Source organism: Colossoma macropomum, unplaced genomic scaffold (genome assembly GCF_904425465.1).
Source record: "Colossoma macropomum unplaced genomic scaffold, Colossoma_macropomum, whole genome shotgun sequence".
NCBI lineage: Eukaryota > Metazoa > Chordata > Actinopteri > Characiformes > Serrasalmidae > Colossoma > Colossoma macropomum.
The window spans coordinates 44,377,228-44,393,630 of record NW_023494787.1 but is presented as its reverse complement, the minus strand read 5'-3'; positions in this window follow the sequence as shown (position 1 = coordinate 44,393,630).

The following is a 16,403-nucleotide window of genomic DNA, read 5'->3' as shown; positions in this document are numbered from 1 at the left end:
TGAAATATGTACTGGTAGTCACACAACATAAAAAAACATTCAGGGTTACATTGATGTGTTACATGCTAGCTAGGCTTATCTTGTTAAATGTGGTCAATCTGTCAGGACTGATGTTTGTACCTGTGGCTATGTCTATGTGCATCTGGGGAAGGTAAAGATTATCAGATAGTTACGGTACAGCCACTACTTCACACCAGACTACACCACTGGTTCATACAGTGCAGATCTAGAGGATTAAATTCTTCGTTGAAATGCCATGTTAATGTTTCTGTCAGAGTAAGATGCTCTAGGCTAACAAATGTATTGTCATCTAGTTCAGGTGCATCAAATCTTATCTGCCAGTGTGGCGGAGGTTTTCATTTCAAACAAGCAGGAACAAGTCCTAATTCACAGACTAATTCGAGGTGGTGCTTTTGGGTGAGTTTTTGATATGTAGCCTAATCAGTAGTTATGTAGCTCCAACCTGTGGCACCAGACACGGATTGCTGACTTGTGTCCAGGGGTTTGAGGGGGCCTAAGGCCACAAAGGCCAAAGTGGCTCAAATGTTTGAGACAATCCTCTGCAGATGTAAACATGAATGAATAGCTCTGAATATGTTCAACACTGCAAGTTATCTAAGCAAGTGAAAATCTAATCAATATTTCCAATATTTCTCATTTTGAGATTGTTATAAGAATATTGTAAGATTTTTTAAATATATAAGATTGTTTTGTTTAAAGTGAAAGAATTAGAATTGCTGAATCAAGAGTAAAAACAAGCTTAAATATGGTGCATGTGCTGCTGTTAGTCACCCTGTAAAGCCTGAAATAATAATTTAAAAGTCAGAGACGCCAGGTCAGATTTGGCGGGAGTTTTTCCGACCACTTCATATGTCTTTACACATTATGTCACATGCACAGGCTCAGAAAGAAGGTCTGACTCGATGGTTAGGTCTCAAATGCAAAATCAACATTATACTGATGAAGATATGATGATAGTAGTAGATAATTTACTCACATCCTCAGAAGACACGTCCTTTACCAAGTTTTAACTGAGTTCTCTTTGAATTCTCTTTCATTGCACTCGCAATCATCCAATTCATCTGCTCAGGGAAGGGGTGTGAAGCACAACCCACGTTACAACATGTTTTTCTGCACTTTGCATGCAATTACACATTTCCACCAGAGAGGTCTCCAAATCCCCAAACCTTACATAGTGTAAGTCATTACATCTACTGAAAGTATCTTATTCCATTGGCAGATAGTTAGACTTGTTTTGAGAAATAATGCAGAATATTTTATTTATTTCAAGAAATAACATATGAAACTAGTAAAATATCTGCCAATAGAACAAAACAAAAAAGAATTCTCTAAATTAAATGACTAGAAACAAGTAAAAAGAAATATCTAGAAATAAGTTGAATAAGTGTATAATATTCTTAACACAACTTCAGAATGTGAAATATTAGATATGTTGACTAGATTTATGTTATGGGTCAGAATAATTCAGATGCTCACGGTTAAAAACAAGCTTTGAGGATTTAATAGAAAAGGGCCAAAGCTGAAAACAAGCAATCAAAAACCAAAAGAGGCATTCAGAGAGCAGTCAAAACACAAGCAGCAGACAAAGCAAGAAGGGCAAAGGTAAAAAAAACAGAGTCAGGAAGAACATACCAGGTCAAAACACGGAAAAACTGACAGAAGAAAGTAATGCTTGGCATGCTCAGAAAACTGGGGCAGTAGTTTTCACTCGATTAGACATCATTTTTGCAGTAAAATGGAAAAATGAAGAAATGTTATCTGTTTTCAGGCCTGTCAAGTTTATATATATATATATATATATATATATATATATATATATATATATATATATATATGTGTGTGTGTATATATATATATATATATATACACACACATATATATATATATATATATGTGTGTATATATATATATATATATATATATATATATATATATACACACACACACACACATATATATATATATACATATATATATATGTGTGTATATATATACACACACACACACACACACACACATATATATATATTTACACCTGAAGTAGCAAAGTATGGCCTAACAACACCTTAGCAACCACCTGAGATAGCATAGCAATGGCCTAGCAACACATTCACAACCACCTGGGATAACATAGGTACAGCTATTACAGGGGGCCTCTAAAGACACTTGGTCCAGGGGCCTCACAAGACCAGGATCTGTCCCAGTGTGGAATTGTTTAGTTAATGTAGCAGTTCACTGATAAAATCACTGAATTCCAATTCAGAAAGAATTAATCATTTTAATGAATGATTCTTTTGTGGACGGATCTTTGAAAAGAACGGTGATTCACACTACTACTGGACACCCACATGATCCAGCAATGTCCCGACAGTGTCTGGAACAGCAGTTCTGATGTGAGCAAAGCAGCTCTGATCTTTATCTCTGCCCATACATGACTAGTGCACATCCTCCCCTCCACCAAACAGCCTCAGACTGTAGACACTACAGTCAGCCCTGCGGCTCACTCCCTGCGTTCTGGCTGATATTCTTGGCTTGTGGAGCACTAACACTACAGCCTCCCCACAACCCCCCCGCCAGCCCACACAGCCCCCAGCCCACACTACACCCCCACACACGCACACATACACACTCCTCTGTTTGGTTTAAGAGACCAGAAAGCCTCTTTAATGTGAACTCATGCTGTGTTTGGGCCAAGTGCCCGAGGTAATGGTAAAAAATCTGGACCATCCCATCTCTCTCCATCTGCCCCTCTTCTCTGTTCCCCTTTTTCGACCCTTCTCTGCCCCTTTCCCTCCTTCTCCCTCCTCCTCTTCTCTCCTCTCTTCTCCTTTTCTCTTTCAGCACCTCCCTGCTCCTGGCATTTCGCAGACTCTCCCTCGGAGACCGGTGACCTCATCACTGGGCAGGAAGTCGGGGGGGTTTCAAGTTCTCCTTGTGAAAGTAATCCCACACTTCCCTGAATATTTCATATGGGGGGGAGAGAGAGAGAGAGAGATGAGGCCGAAAGAAGACAAAGAAAGAGAGAGTGAGAGTGAGAAGAGAGAGAGAAAGTCGAAAATGAGAAAGAGAAATAGAAAGAGGAGAACAAGAGGAAGAAAAAGCAAGGAGAGACAGCAAAAGAGAAGAGAGGAGAAAGAGAGAGAGATGAAACAGAAAGAGAAAAGAGATACCAAATGAAACAGAAAGTGGGAAAAGAGAGAGATGAAAGGATATAGAGAGAGACAGATGAAAGTGAGAGACAGAAAGAGTGAGAGAGAAAGTGAAAGAGAAAAGAGAGAGGGTGGCTAAGGTTGAAGAAGAGAGAGCAAGAAAGAGGTGAAATAGAGAGAAATGGCGAGAAAGAGACAAGGAAAAGTAGAAGAGAGCGAGAAAGAGAGAGGGAGAGAAGGAGAGAGAGAGGAGAGAGAGAAAGGGAGAAAGGGGCTGGGGGTGTGGAGGCCCCCGACTCAATTGTTTCTCACGTGTGCCACATCACCAGGTCTGGATGAACTAATTCTTTTTCCCTCATTAAAAGAAACGCAGAGTTCGAGCAGTGAAAGAGAAGCTGCGTCTGAGGAGCCAGACGAGGGCTTTGTAATGCTGGAACGGCGGCAGTAGCAGACGTGGCAAATGGAAGAGAAAGAGATGGAAAGACCTGAGCAGAGTGCAGTAACAGAGCTGATGAAGGAGGACCTGAAGACTCTCGCGACGTCAGGCCTGTGATGACACAAACAGAGAGTAACTCAGTGCTGTAGTTCAGTGAACTGAACTATTTATTTGTGACTTCCTGTCAGAAAAAAAATGAGGTCAAGGAACAATAAACTAGTGCTGATTCAGCACTGGCCCAGATGTTCCTCCGTAGGCTTAATCAACCACACTTACCACACCTGGCAAAAGTTTGGGGACTCCTAATGCCTTATTTTCACAGTAATTGCACAGTTTCGTTGTCACCATTCAGGGCCTATTTCATGGATTTATCCAGTTATTCAGCCTGAAATGCTTTTTGCATGGGACATAATACAGGGTTGCCAATCAGAACAGAGATCAATAATATTTATCAGTCTTAAAGGAGTAACAGCAAAAATAGCCTGTTTCATTCTAAGGGACAAAGAGAGATTGAAAAATGATCATGTAAAAATGAATTATGACCGTTTTTGGTCCATAAAATGTCATAATCAGACCTTAGAGGGAAGAATTAAAATGTATGAGCCCTTTGAAGTAAGTACAATAAATAGGTTAATGTAGTATAATAATAATAATAATAATAATAAAAATAATAATAATAATTATTATTATTATTATTGTTGTTATTGTTATTATTATTATTATTGTTATTATTTGTGGTAGTAGTAGTAGTAGTATTAGTATTATTAATAATAATAATAATAATAACAATAATAACAATAACAATAATATTGTTATTATTATTATTATTATTATTATTATTATTATTATTAATATTAATACTACTACTACTACTACTACTACTACTACTACTAATAATAATAATAATAATAATAATAATATTATGAAGATGAAGAAGAAGAAGAAGCTTTATTTGTATTGTATTAAGACAAAAAAAGAGATTATATAAATAGAAAATCACACAAAAACATCAGCAGCAAATAACATAAACATATGAAACATTAAAAATTCCATTCCGTTAGAAACATTTAAAAGGTTTGATTACCAGCGTCATGGCCTTTGGCTTTATTCCCAAAGTAGCACTATCAATAACATTGACACGCATATGTACATTGTTGATGTTGTTCTCAATACAAACCTTCTTAGGTTTCCACATGTTACGCAATAAAAAAACTGAGCTGTCTCCAAACATTTGATGTGCTAAAACTTACCTAAGAAAACACTTACAGTTGTATAAACAGCTAGGCCTTCAATTTGGGCCATAAAGGTCAAAACTAGCTTCTGCTAGCATCTCCATAGAATTTTATATACTCCCTACATCAGTTTGGGCTAAGCTAATGGCAATTAGCATGAACACTGTCTGACAAGGCTGAAATTAGTTACTTATTCAAATTTTCCATTCCACCCTAAAGGGTGCAGCAGTTATCTTCTGGAGCATTTAGGCACAAGAATGTAACCACTGCAGCTTTAAAGGTGAGACAAAAAATGTAAAAAAAGGCAGTTCTAGATTAAACCTAGACATTTGAAGTTTCTAGAAGACATCACGTTTTACTTAAAGCTTGTGACAGCCAAAGTAGCATATAGTTTGCCTTTTAGCAGTTTCACGGTGGCTCTTTCTGTAGTGAGCTCTGGATCAGAGCTGCTGCCGCTGTTTTCATTTCCAATGACCCACTGATTAGACTGCCGCCTGTCTTCAGTCAGATCTTCCAGAAGGCCTGGGCAAACAAAATTACTCCCACCCATTGGAAATCAAAACATGATTGGTTGATTCCTGTGTCACTTTAATAATTATGCTGACAGGCAATTTATTGTGTTAGGCCTTCCTCTCAGTTCTTGAAGTCCAAACCAATAGAAGAGCTCGCGTATCTACATCTAGCTAGATACCACAGAGAAAAACGATTTCTGATTGGCCCGTTTTTCACTGAGCAAGAATTTATCCCTTTAATTTCCATCCAAAACTTGCTGATGAAACAAGATTAGTGCTGCAATACTTGCAGCGTTCAAACAGAAGCATGATTCCATTGAATAAAACCAAACTAAAACTTACTTTTCAGTTCCCAGAAATCATTAGACCCTGAGGGTTCCCCCTGATGTATACAGTTGCATGAAAAAGTGTGAATACCTTGATCAAATGACATGTTTTGTTGCAAATACATTTTTTAAATTTAAATTTACATTTGAATATGCAATTTTTCTGCAAATTTTAGTGCACCACTTCTAGTTTAACATATTGGAAACACATAAAACATAAAATATGAAATGTGCCAGTACTTTCACAAAAGCCTCATTTTATGTTTATTTGTTTTTTACTAATATGTTTAATTCAATGGTGCATAAACATGTGCAGAAGTTTGCTCTCTGTAGAGAGTGTGTTAACTTATTTTCAACAGAACATGTCATTTGATTAGTGGTGCTTAAACCTTTGCAAACGACTGTGTCTCTAGACTCTATAGATCATTCCTATAGAATACACGCAATCAGACAATAACATACAGAGAACATGTGGGACAAAGAAAGAGAGAGAGTTATACTGGGGAGTCTAGACAGGACCGTTTCTTGGCAAATTGAATGGAATCTAATTTGAGCGAGATTGAACTCACCCCCTGTTTCAAACGGTAATGTTTACCAGATGTTTATACAAGCTCCAGTTTATCATTTACACATCTATAGTGACTTATTTGTTTCGGTTCCATTGCTATGATATAGAGATGTGTTCTGAAGATTACTTTCCAATTCAAAGAAGAGAGTGGATTTAAGGAAAGAGTCCAAAGTGGGTGGAGGAGCCAAAATACTCCAGGAAAAGCACTGAAGTAAGAGTCCCTTATAGAAATCTGGGTCTTTAATAATACCTATTATGCAGTAACATTTTTCTCTGGTCATTTTCCGTTGATTAGCTCTTTGAAGAGCAGCAGCAGCTAACCTGGCTTACTCCTCATTCAACCAGTCTGTTTCTATGGAATCATACAGCACATTTTGGACATGGGTGAAATGTAAGTGACCACAGAAATGAAATCATCTATGCATTTATTTTAAAAAGTGCTAAAAAGAATGCAAGATGTTAACTTGTAGGCAAGTTAACCTCAACACATCATCAGGATAGCTAACAGGAACGTTAGCTTGCTAAATTTTGAGATAGGGAAAAACAAGAACGCAATCTGGTGGAAAGTAGCCAGCAATTAATATTTTTTAATAATGCTAAAATCCACTGTAATTGGTCATTCACATCCTTTATTCAATGATCTAGTTCCTTTAATGCACTGAAGTCAGTATAGTCAAAATTGCTTATGCCACTAGCAATAAGTTTAAACAAATTGGAATTATCTGTTAGCTTACAATCTCTCTTAGTCTTGTTAGCACATTTAGTTGAGCTATAACTGTAAATAAGAACAGTTATATATATATATATATATATATATATATATATATATATATATATATATATAAAACTGTATATTTTTGTTTGCCATGTATATTGAGCATAAAAGAGTTCTTGGTTAACTAAATTAATCCCTTAATCCTGTGGATATTGAGGGATTCTCCAACATAAGGGGAGATAGCGGTCCTCTGCTGTTCAGCACTGGAGAAAATCATAACAAAACAGATATCATAGGTTGTAATCCAATCATATTCAACCTTGATGTCCGTGAAGTGCTTCCAAATTTTACAACAGTTACTTTTAATCAATCTGTAACGTGATCTGTAACAGAACCAGCCAGACATGCGTAGTTAAAAACAAGAAATGAGGCTTTACTTGTAAAGGTTTTGACAATAATCATGGTCAGTGAACAGGCGTAGGTCAAATCCAAAAAAGACAAAAGACAGAGAAGGACAAACATAACAAAGGCAACCAGATCCATAAAGGACAAAGGCAAAAAGGCAAAGTCAGAAAATCCAGAAACAAGGTCAAACACATGAGAAGGCCAAACAACAATCAGGAAACACTGAGTAGTTCTACTATGAGAAGCAATGTCTCGCAAAGTAACTAACCTAAACCTCAGGATTTTAAACTAAACTAAGACTGGTGACGCAAAAAAACAGAGCAGGTGCAACAGATCAGTATTCAGGTGACTGTGAACGGTGATTGGCGGATTGCGGAAGTCCAACAGCCACGCAACCTCCCACGGGATTCTGGGAAATGGAGTTCTTGCGAGAGTTGGAGCCAGAGGGATGCGTGACTCAATCAATCAATCAATCAATCAATCAACCTTTATTTAAACTCAGAGTATATTGAGTATATTATTTGCAATGTAGCATTGTAACAGAATGAAGGACTGCAAAGAGTAACAAACATTGAAGTAAAAAGGTAAAATATAGGTACACATCAAACAAGCACAAAATACACAAAATAAAATGTAAACTAGTAAGAATAAAAAAAAAGAAAAAGAAAAACAAATTTTTGTTACATTTATTTACCTTTTCATTTGTATGTATATCTCTGTGCAGGGTGTTTCCTGGCTTTTGCTCTTTGAGTGTTGGGATTTGTGTGTGTGTGTGTGTGTGTGTGTGTGTGTGTGTGTGTGTGTGTGTGTGTGTGTTTGTGTGTTTGTTTGTATAAAATAAATAAAAATCTAGTTTCTCAATAAAAACTGACAAAGGTCAAATAAAACAGTTGTAGGCTGTGTGAAGGTGGTTAGAAATTTTGAATGGTCATGTGACCCCAGAAAGCAAAGCTTTAGAGTTTCCTGTAATGAATTCCAGCTCACTGGTGCTCTGCAGCTAAAAGTATATTTTCCCAGTTCAGTAAAACCTCTTGGCACCTGAAGGGTGATCCAATTACTGGAGCGAGTTTTATCATTTCAGTTATTTACAGTATGTGAAGATGTGAAATATGATGGCATATGGCCCATGAGCACTTCATAAATAAACAAAAGCCAGTGTGTTTTCCGACATACAGTCACAGGTGACCAAGCCACGCCTTCATAGAGTGAGCAATGATGAGTATTGTAGGTTTCACCTGTGATGAATCTCAGAGCTGAGTCATAGACTGAGTCTAGAGGTTTTACGATATAAGCACATCTGTAAATCACATCACCATAATCAAAAGTAGATAATAAAAAAGAACAACCCTTCTCTCAGTGTGCATCAGAAAACACATTTTGTGCCGATACAGGAATCCAAGTTTTTGCCTCAATTTGCCTGCAAGGTTATTGAGATGGCATCTAAAAGTACATTTGTTGTCTAGATATGCAATAAGGTATTTATAGTCAGTAACTCTTTAAATGCTGGATCCCTTTTCCAAGATGCTATGATCAAAGTTAGAGGCTCTTGAAAACAGCATTTCGTTTCTTCCTGCATTTAAAATGAGTTTATCTTTGTAAAAGGCAGTTTGTAAGGCATTAAAAGACCATTTATCCATTACCACTGAGATGGAGTCTGCCGGCTCACTTGGGTCAACGGACTGTCTGGATAACTCCAGTTCCCATGATCAGTGGGACACATGACTCCTCCATCATCACCAGCAACCGATAGACATTCATTTCAGCGCTCCACCTCAACTGAGTTCTGAGTCTACACACCTGTTTTCCATTACTTGTAATCAGTTAGTTTGTATATAAGTCTGTATATTGTAAGTCTGTATATAAGGCTTTAGTTTAGCACTTTGCAAAGTATTGCCAACAGTTCCTGTTGTGTACAAAGCATTCCTTGTCTGTAAGCCTGATCTGTGTATGACCAGTTTTGTTTTGTTGTTGTTGTTTTTTTTGTTTTTTTTTTAACTTTGCCATTTTGGTTTGATTGCTGGACATAATTGATCTCTTGATATTTTTTAACTTGGACTGGTTACTGGATTCTCTCTGGATGCCCCCCTTGGTTTGGTTATCGTGCTCTCTGGTCTTCACCTTGGCCTGTTCTGATTATGCTCTTTGTGAAACTCGAAAGCTCTCATGTAAACTACAGCCTTGTCTCTTAATCTGTAAGCATCTGATCTGTTTTGACCACCTGACAGAAACATCATTAATATAGATATTAAATAAAACCAGCCCAATGATTGAGCCATGAGGAACACCTTTAGTGACTGGTAACAGGTCTGATTTATTTTGCCACTGGGCCACACACTGTTGTCTGTCTGAGAGATAAGTCTGAACCCACCTAGTAGCACTGTGGGAAAAATCCAATAGTTTGTAGACTTTTTAAAAGTAGTGAATAATCAATTGTATAAAGGGTTTTAGAAAGATTAATAAAAATGACCGGGCAATGTTTCTTTCTGTCTATTGCATTAAATACCATTTAAAACGAGTGTAGTAGCACATATGATGCTACTAAGATGATCTAGAACCTAGTTGTGTAATGGATGCCACTGAGCGCAAGTTCATTTAGAAAAGCTTGTTTCATTTTTTTTATTTCTTCTAACCACCATCTGAGACCCTGACTCTTCCATGCAGGTATTCCTAATGCATTCAATAGGGTAGTGGTCTCTAAAACTAAGGTCGAATACACTTACAAAAGTAATTTTATTGCTTCTGTTGGATAAAATTAAGTTGATCATAGTAAACTTGGTAGGGTCCCTTATGTCATGTCTGTTAGGTTCAATAATAAGTTGTGTTAAGGAGAGGTTACCATATTATTCTCTTAGATCATTAGATACCTTAGTTGATCATTTAAGACTGAAATTGCCTTAAAAAGTGCCTTGCACACTTAAAAAGAAGGATCTTTAGTAAAGGAAATGGTTCTATATAGAACCATGAAAACTCAAGGAACACTTTGGATGATTAAAGGGTACTTTGCATTGTGAAAGGATTCAGATTGATAGAGAATGTGCTGTAGATTGTTCTATTTAGAATCTTTTTGAAAAGGGTTCTGTATAGCACCAAAAATGGTTCTTCTACTATGACAAGCTTGACGTTTTAACAGTAAAAGAAACCTTTTTGGTGCTATATAGAACCATTTTCAAACACAGCACATTCTCCATTAATCTGAGGAACGCTTTCATGATTAAGTGATCCTTATTAGTCCCACAATGGGGAAATTTCACCCCATCACCACATACACACAAGGGAACACACACACTAGGGGGCAGTGAGCACACTTGCATGGAGTGGTGGGCAGCCCTATCCACAACACCTGGGGAGCAGTTGGGGGTTAGGTGCCTTGCTCAAGGGCACCTCAGTCATGTACTGTAGGCTCAGGGGATTGAACCGGCGGCCTTCCAGTCACAGGGGTGGTTTCCTAACCTCCAGCCCATGACTGCAACACACCTCTGCAGCTGACACTCTACATGCCATTGAATGCCATGGCTTGTCCAGGATTTGGACCTGGGACCTCTTGCACCCTAAGCGAGACTCATACCCCTAGATCAACAAGCCTATATGCAATGAAACCTTTAATCATGCAAAGGGTTCTTGAGTTTTCATGGTTCTACGTAGAACCATGCTAAAGAACCCTTAAAGAACCATTTTAAGGATCTTTAAAGACCTAGGATCAGCATTTGAAACATGTATATGTTAGATATTTTTATGATATGTATAGAGATAAAAGCTCAGCTAAAAGGGAGCATACGAGTTGTTCTGCCCTGAGCACACCTTCAGGGCTGGAAATTCAAACCGTTTCTCTTTAAAGACTTTTCCTGTGCAATCTATAAAGATTATACTCACTTAGGGCTCCTTCAGAATCACTTACCGACTGTCTAAGCCAGGTTTCCATAAGCAGCACAGTATCTAGGTCAGGCTGTATTGCTATCCTATCCGATGTCAACATCTCCCTGAGCCAGGCAGTTGTCCTGGAGTGCTTCTAAACAACCACCATCATTTCTTTGCTGAAAAAATCTACTGTGACTTGCCTCAATGATTACCAACCTTTAGCGCTCACCCCAGTTGTCATGAAGTGCTACGAAGGTGCTCATGAAAGAGCAGTCTTCCTTTCACGCTGGATCCATTTCAGTTTGCATATTGCCCGGTCTACAGAGGACGCCTTGCCTTCTGCAATTCAGCTCTCACTGACCCACCTGGACAGAAGACAATTATGTGAGGATGCTGTTCGTAGACTTCAGTATTCAACTCAATCATACCGGAGCAATTTATTGGGAAGCTGAACTCACAGAGCCTGAATACCTCCATCTGCACCTGGATCTTGGACTTCTTGACTAGGAGACTTCAGTCTGTCAGGACCATTTCCAGCACCACCACTCTGAACACTGGCGTTCCCCAGGGCTGTGTGCTGAGCCCCCTAATATTCACACTCTTTCCTGTACTTCAAAGCATATCTCACATCACTACAGTTGTGGGTCTTATTAGCAACAGTGATGAGTCACCATAAAGGGAAGTGGTGGAGTGGCTTGAAGACTGGTGCAGACACGACAATCTATCTCTTAATGGTGATAGTATGGAAGAGGTGATTGAAGGCCAGACCCCCCATCCCACGGCTGTAGTAGGACTGATGTAGGACTGAGGAACAGGGAGGAGATGGGGTGGCGGTGGGGATTGCAAACACTTCGTCACGAACGAAAGGTGAGGATGTGAATTTATACTGCGTTAGACTGGAAGAAAGTAGGTTTTCGGCATGTTCCTCCCCGCAAACTTCAGTTATAACATAACTACATTTGTGGGCACATCACCAATGACCTCACCTGGAGCCTCAACACCACCTGCCAGCAGCGTCCAAAGTCCAGCAGCGAATGAAGAAGAGAGCAAATGTACCCCCTTCCATCCTCAACACATTCTACAGTGGATCAGTAGACAGAGTCCTGACCAGCTGTCCCACAGACTGGTACCATCTTTGACTCACAGTGGATTGTAAGGGCAGCTGAGAAGATCATTGAGGTGTCTTTACCCACCATTGACACCTGCTACCACAAATGCTGCATCTGCAAGGTCAGCAGCATCCCCTCTTATGGACTCTGTACCTGCCTGTCATCTGACAGAAAGTACTGGAGCATCCATTCTCTCACATCCAAGCTTTAGAGCAGTGGAAACATATTTTGTGGAGTGATGAATCACGCTTCACTCTCTGGCAGTCTGATGGATGACTTTGGGTTTGGTGAAGGCAAGGAGAACATTACCTGCCTGACTGCATTGTACCATGTGTAAAGTTTGGTGGAGGAGGGATAACGCTATGGGGTTGTTTTTCAGGGGTTGGCCTAGAACCCTTAGTTCCAGAGAATGGAAATCTTAATGCTTCAGCAGACCAAGGCATTGTGGACAATTCAATGCTTCCAATTTTGTGGGAAAAGTTTGGGGAAGACCCTTTTCTGTTCCAGCATGACTGAGCCCCAGTGCACAAAGCAAGGTCCATAAAGGCCTGGCTGGGTGAGTTTGGTGTGGAAGAACTTGACTGGCCCGCACAGAGACCTGACCTCAACCCCATCGAACACTTTTGGGATAACCTAGAATGGAGATTGCGAGCCAGGACCTCTTGTCCAACATCAGTGTCTGACCACACAAATGCTCTTCTGGGTAACTGGGCACAAATTCCCACAGTGACACTCCAAAATCTTATAGAAAGCTTCCCAGAAGAGTGGAAGCTGTTATAGCTGTAAAGGGGGACCAACCCCATATTAATGCTTATGGATTTAGAATGGGATGCCCATTTGTATGTATTGTTTTGTATATTTATTGTCTGGTGCATTTATTGTATATTCTCCACTTGTTTTCCATTGTTGTGTGTCTGCACTCTATGAAGGCCTGTGTAATGTGCTGCTGTTGTGTGTTGCACCATGGAGCCTGAAGAACAACATTTCTTTCCAATGTATACAAGTTAGATTTATGAATGACAGGGATGAACAGGGATGGCTGAGTAAACATTTCTGAGCCACAGTCTTTTAAAGGTAAGAAAAGAATAAAATACACTGTGACCTAAAATCTGTGAGCCAAGCCTGTTAAGATGGATTCCCTCCCTTCCATAGAAGAAGGGATGGTTCCAGAAAAGGTCAAAGTTGTCGATAAAAGTCACTTTATTTACTGGGTAAGCTTCCTGAGGCCAGCTGTGGAGAATCAAAAAGTGGCTAAAATGTCCAGAACCTTTTATATGTTTTAGACCAAGGATTGCCCCGCCCCCTCCCTGGGGGAAGGGTCTCTGGTGTATCCTACTGCTTATCGAGATAGTTATACAACAATAAACTAGACTTGCTTTCCACAGAATTTCAAGATGTACCAATACTAGGACACCCAGTGCCACAAGCCTGAGGCCATGTTTCCCAGACTCACCCAAAAGTTTCTCACACACACACACACACACACACACACTGAGCGTAACGCAACATGCACTGACAGACACAGGCGTCTGACACACCTGCCCTGCGTTCACTCCTCAGAGAGCAAAAAACAAACAGCTACTGACACTGCTCAAACTCTCTCTCTCTCTCTCTCTCTCTCTCTCTCTCTCTCTCTCTATCTCTCTCTCTCTCTCTCTCTCACTCACTCTCTGTCTCTCCCTTTCACTCTCTCCCTCTCCCTCTATCTCTCTCTCTCTCTTCTCTCTCACTCACTCTCTATTTCTCCCTTTCACTCCCTCCTCTCTCTCCTCCCTCTCTCTCCTCTCTCACTCACCCTTCTCTCTCTCTTCTCTCTCACTCACTCTCTATCTCTCCCTCTCACTCCCTCCTCCCTCTCCTCATTCTCTCTCTTTCCTCTCGCTCCCTCTCCCTCTCTCCCTCTCTCTCCTCTCTCACTCTTGCTCAAATCAAATCAAATCAAATATGCTTGACTGGTATGACAGAATATGAGATCTATGTTGCCAAAGCTGCCCAATACATGTTACACTGAGCAATCATTTATATATTAATGGCTAAAAGAATTTCACAAGAATAAATAATTAAAAGAAAGAAATCTGAAGTATACATATGATAATACACATAAGAATAAAATGAATGTGGACATGCAACAAAATAAAATAAATCAATGAACAAAAACTCTCACTCTCTTTATGTCTCTGTCAGAACAGGCCCTCTCTCTGCCTCTCTGTCACTCTCGCTGTCTTTATCTCTCTTTATATCATTCTCTCTACTGCCCTCTCTGTCTGTCTGTCTGTCTGTGGGTGTGTGTGTGTGTTCCCTATCTCTTTATATCTCTCTCACTCTCGGCTTACAGACACTCTCTATCTCTCTTTATCTTTCTTTCTACTTTACTCACTTTCTGTCTTTGAGTCTCTCACCATTTAAGTTTCAGACTCTCTGTCTCTGTCTTCTTTCTCTTTCTGTTTCTCTTACATTCTGTCTTTCTATCTCTCACTCACTCTCTAGCTTTAAAGAGGGAATCCTACAGATTTTGTCATTCAGAGTGGTTTGATGTGCACTGTAGAGAAATGTACCCACTCTTTTTATAGTGATGATAGGAACCAGGGGTCACAATGTCTGAAACACAATGTCTGAAACACAAATATATATTTTTTTACAATAAAAAAAGTAGTGAACCTACTTGTGTTTTCTAAATTGTTATATGTAATGTTAATAGAAGTAAATAAGTCCTAAATCTGAAAAAATAAGGTTCTTTTGTCTGCTTGAACACCCTGCATGTACTTGCCAGGCACTGCGTCTTAAAAATACCTATTAGGCCTATACCTTGTCTCGAAAGTCTTGCGGCGTCCCGCCACTGGCTACGCTGCAAATGCAAAGCAGCCATGCGAAGAGGCTCTCAGGAAGTGCTGCATTCGCGGTAGGAGAGGCATTTATTGTAGATAAGTTATTGTTGTTAGCTTAACACATGAGAAGTGTTGGTCATGCTATTCTGTGCTGGTTGGTTTTGGCTTGGTGCCTACTATGAAGAGGAAGTGACTCTGGCTAGTGACCTGCCTGCTTCACGGCCAGTTAAATGGCACTGAGCAGCAGTTCTCCTTTGCTGCCTGTTGAATAAAAGAGCATTCACCTTTAAAGTGCAACATCTTATTCTTTGCTGCCACCACAGTATTATAAAACAGTGTATCAGGCATCAGGCAGCGTATCCATAATTACTTCACCTAGTCTAACTTTCAGTGAGGCAGTTTTTTTCTTATGAGCACCAATGTGAATAATTCTGTCTCTGTGTTTACATGCAAAGATATTTGCCAATACGGTCGAATACATTCTGATTATAGATTAAGACTGAGGTGTTTATTTGATCACTCTACTCAACAATCTGATGGAAAACCTCCTACAAGTAATCGAATCCAAAATTACGCTCGTGCGTAGAGCACCACTTAGTGTAGACGTTACCATGACAACAAGCGTCACGTGAGTCCAGTCAGAGTGAGATGAGCAGCAGTGAGCAGTGCTTGTGTTTTTAATTACTTTGAAATGATGTCAGACTCAGGAAAACATACTTCACATGCGCAGACTGTACATAAACCTTCTGACTGGGAATGTAATCACATACAGGCATTTACACGGCTGTTATTCTTCTATTTAATGGATCATTTACAGGATTACCCACCTCGTTGAATTGGATAGGAATTGTATTCCAAATGGCCTGGACTAGTCTCGTCCGATTGAGGTGTATACATGGACGTATTCTATTCAGATTGAGCTATTAGTCGTATTAATAACAGATTATTAGGCTGCATGTAAATGTGGCTTGTAAATTTCCATAGAACAGATCATTTCACACCAAACCACTACTGAATCACTTTGTTTACACTTCAATGGTTTAATTATGCAGACATTTCGAAAAATCGATGGAATTCCCCTTTAAGACTCTCTTTCTCTGTCTGTTGAGGGGTGTGCCCAAGCCTGGGTGCTCCTGCCAAACATGACACAAAAGGATAAGCCTTGCCAGAAAACCACACCACACAACTAGCAGAGTTAGAGAAGGAGAGAGAGAGAGAGAGAGAGAGAGAGAGAGAGAGAGAGAGAGAGA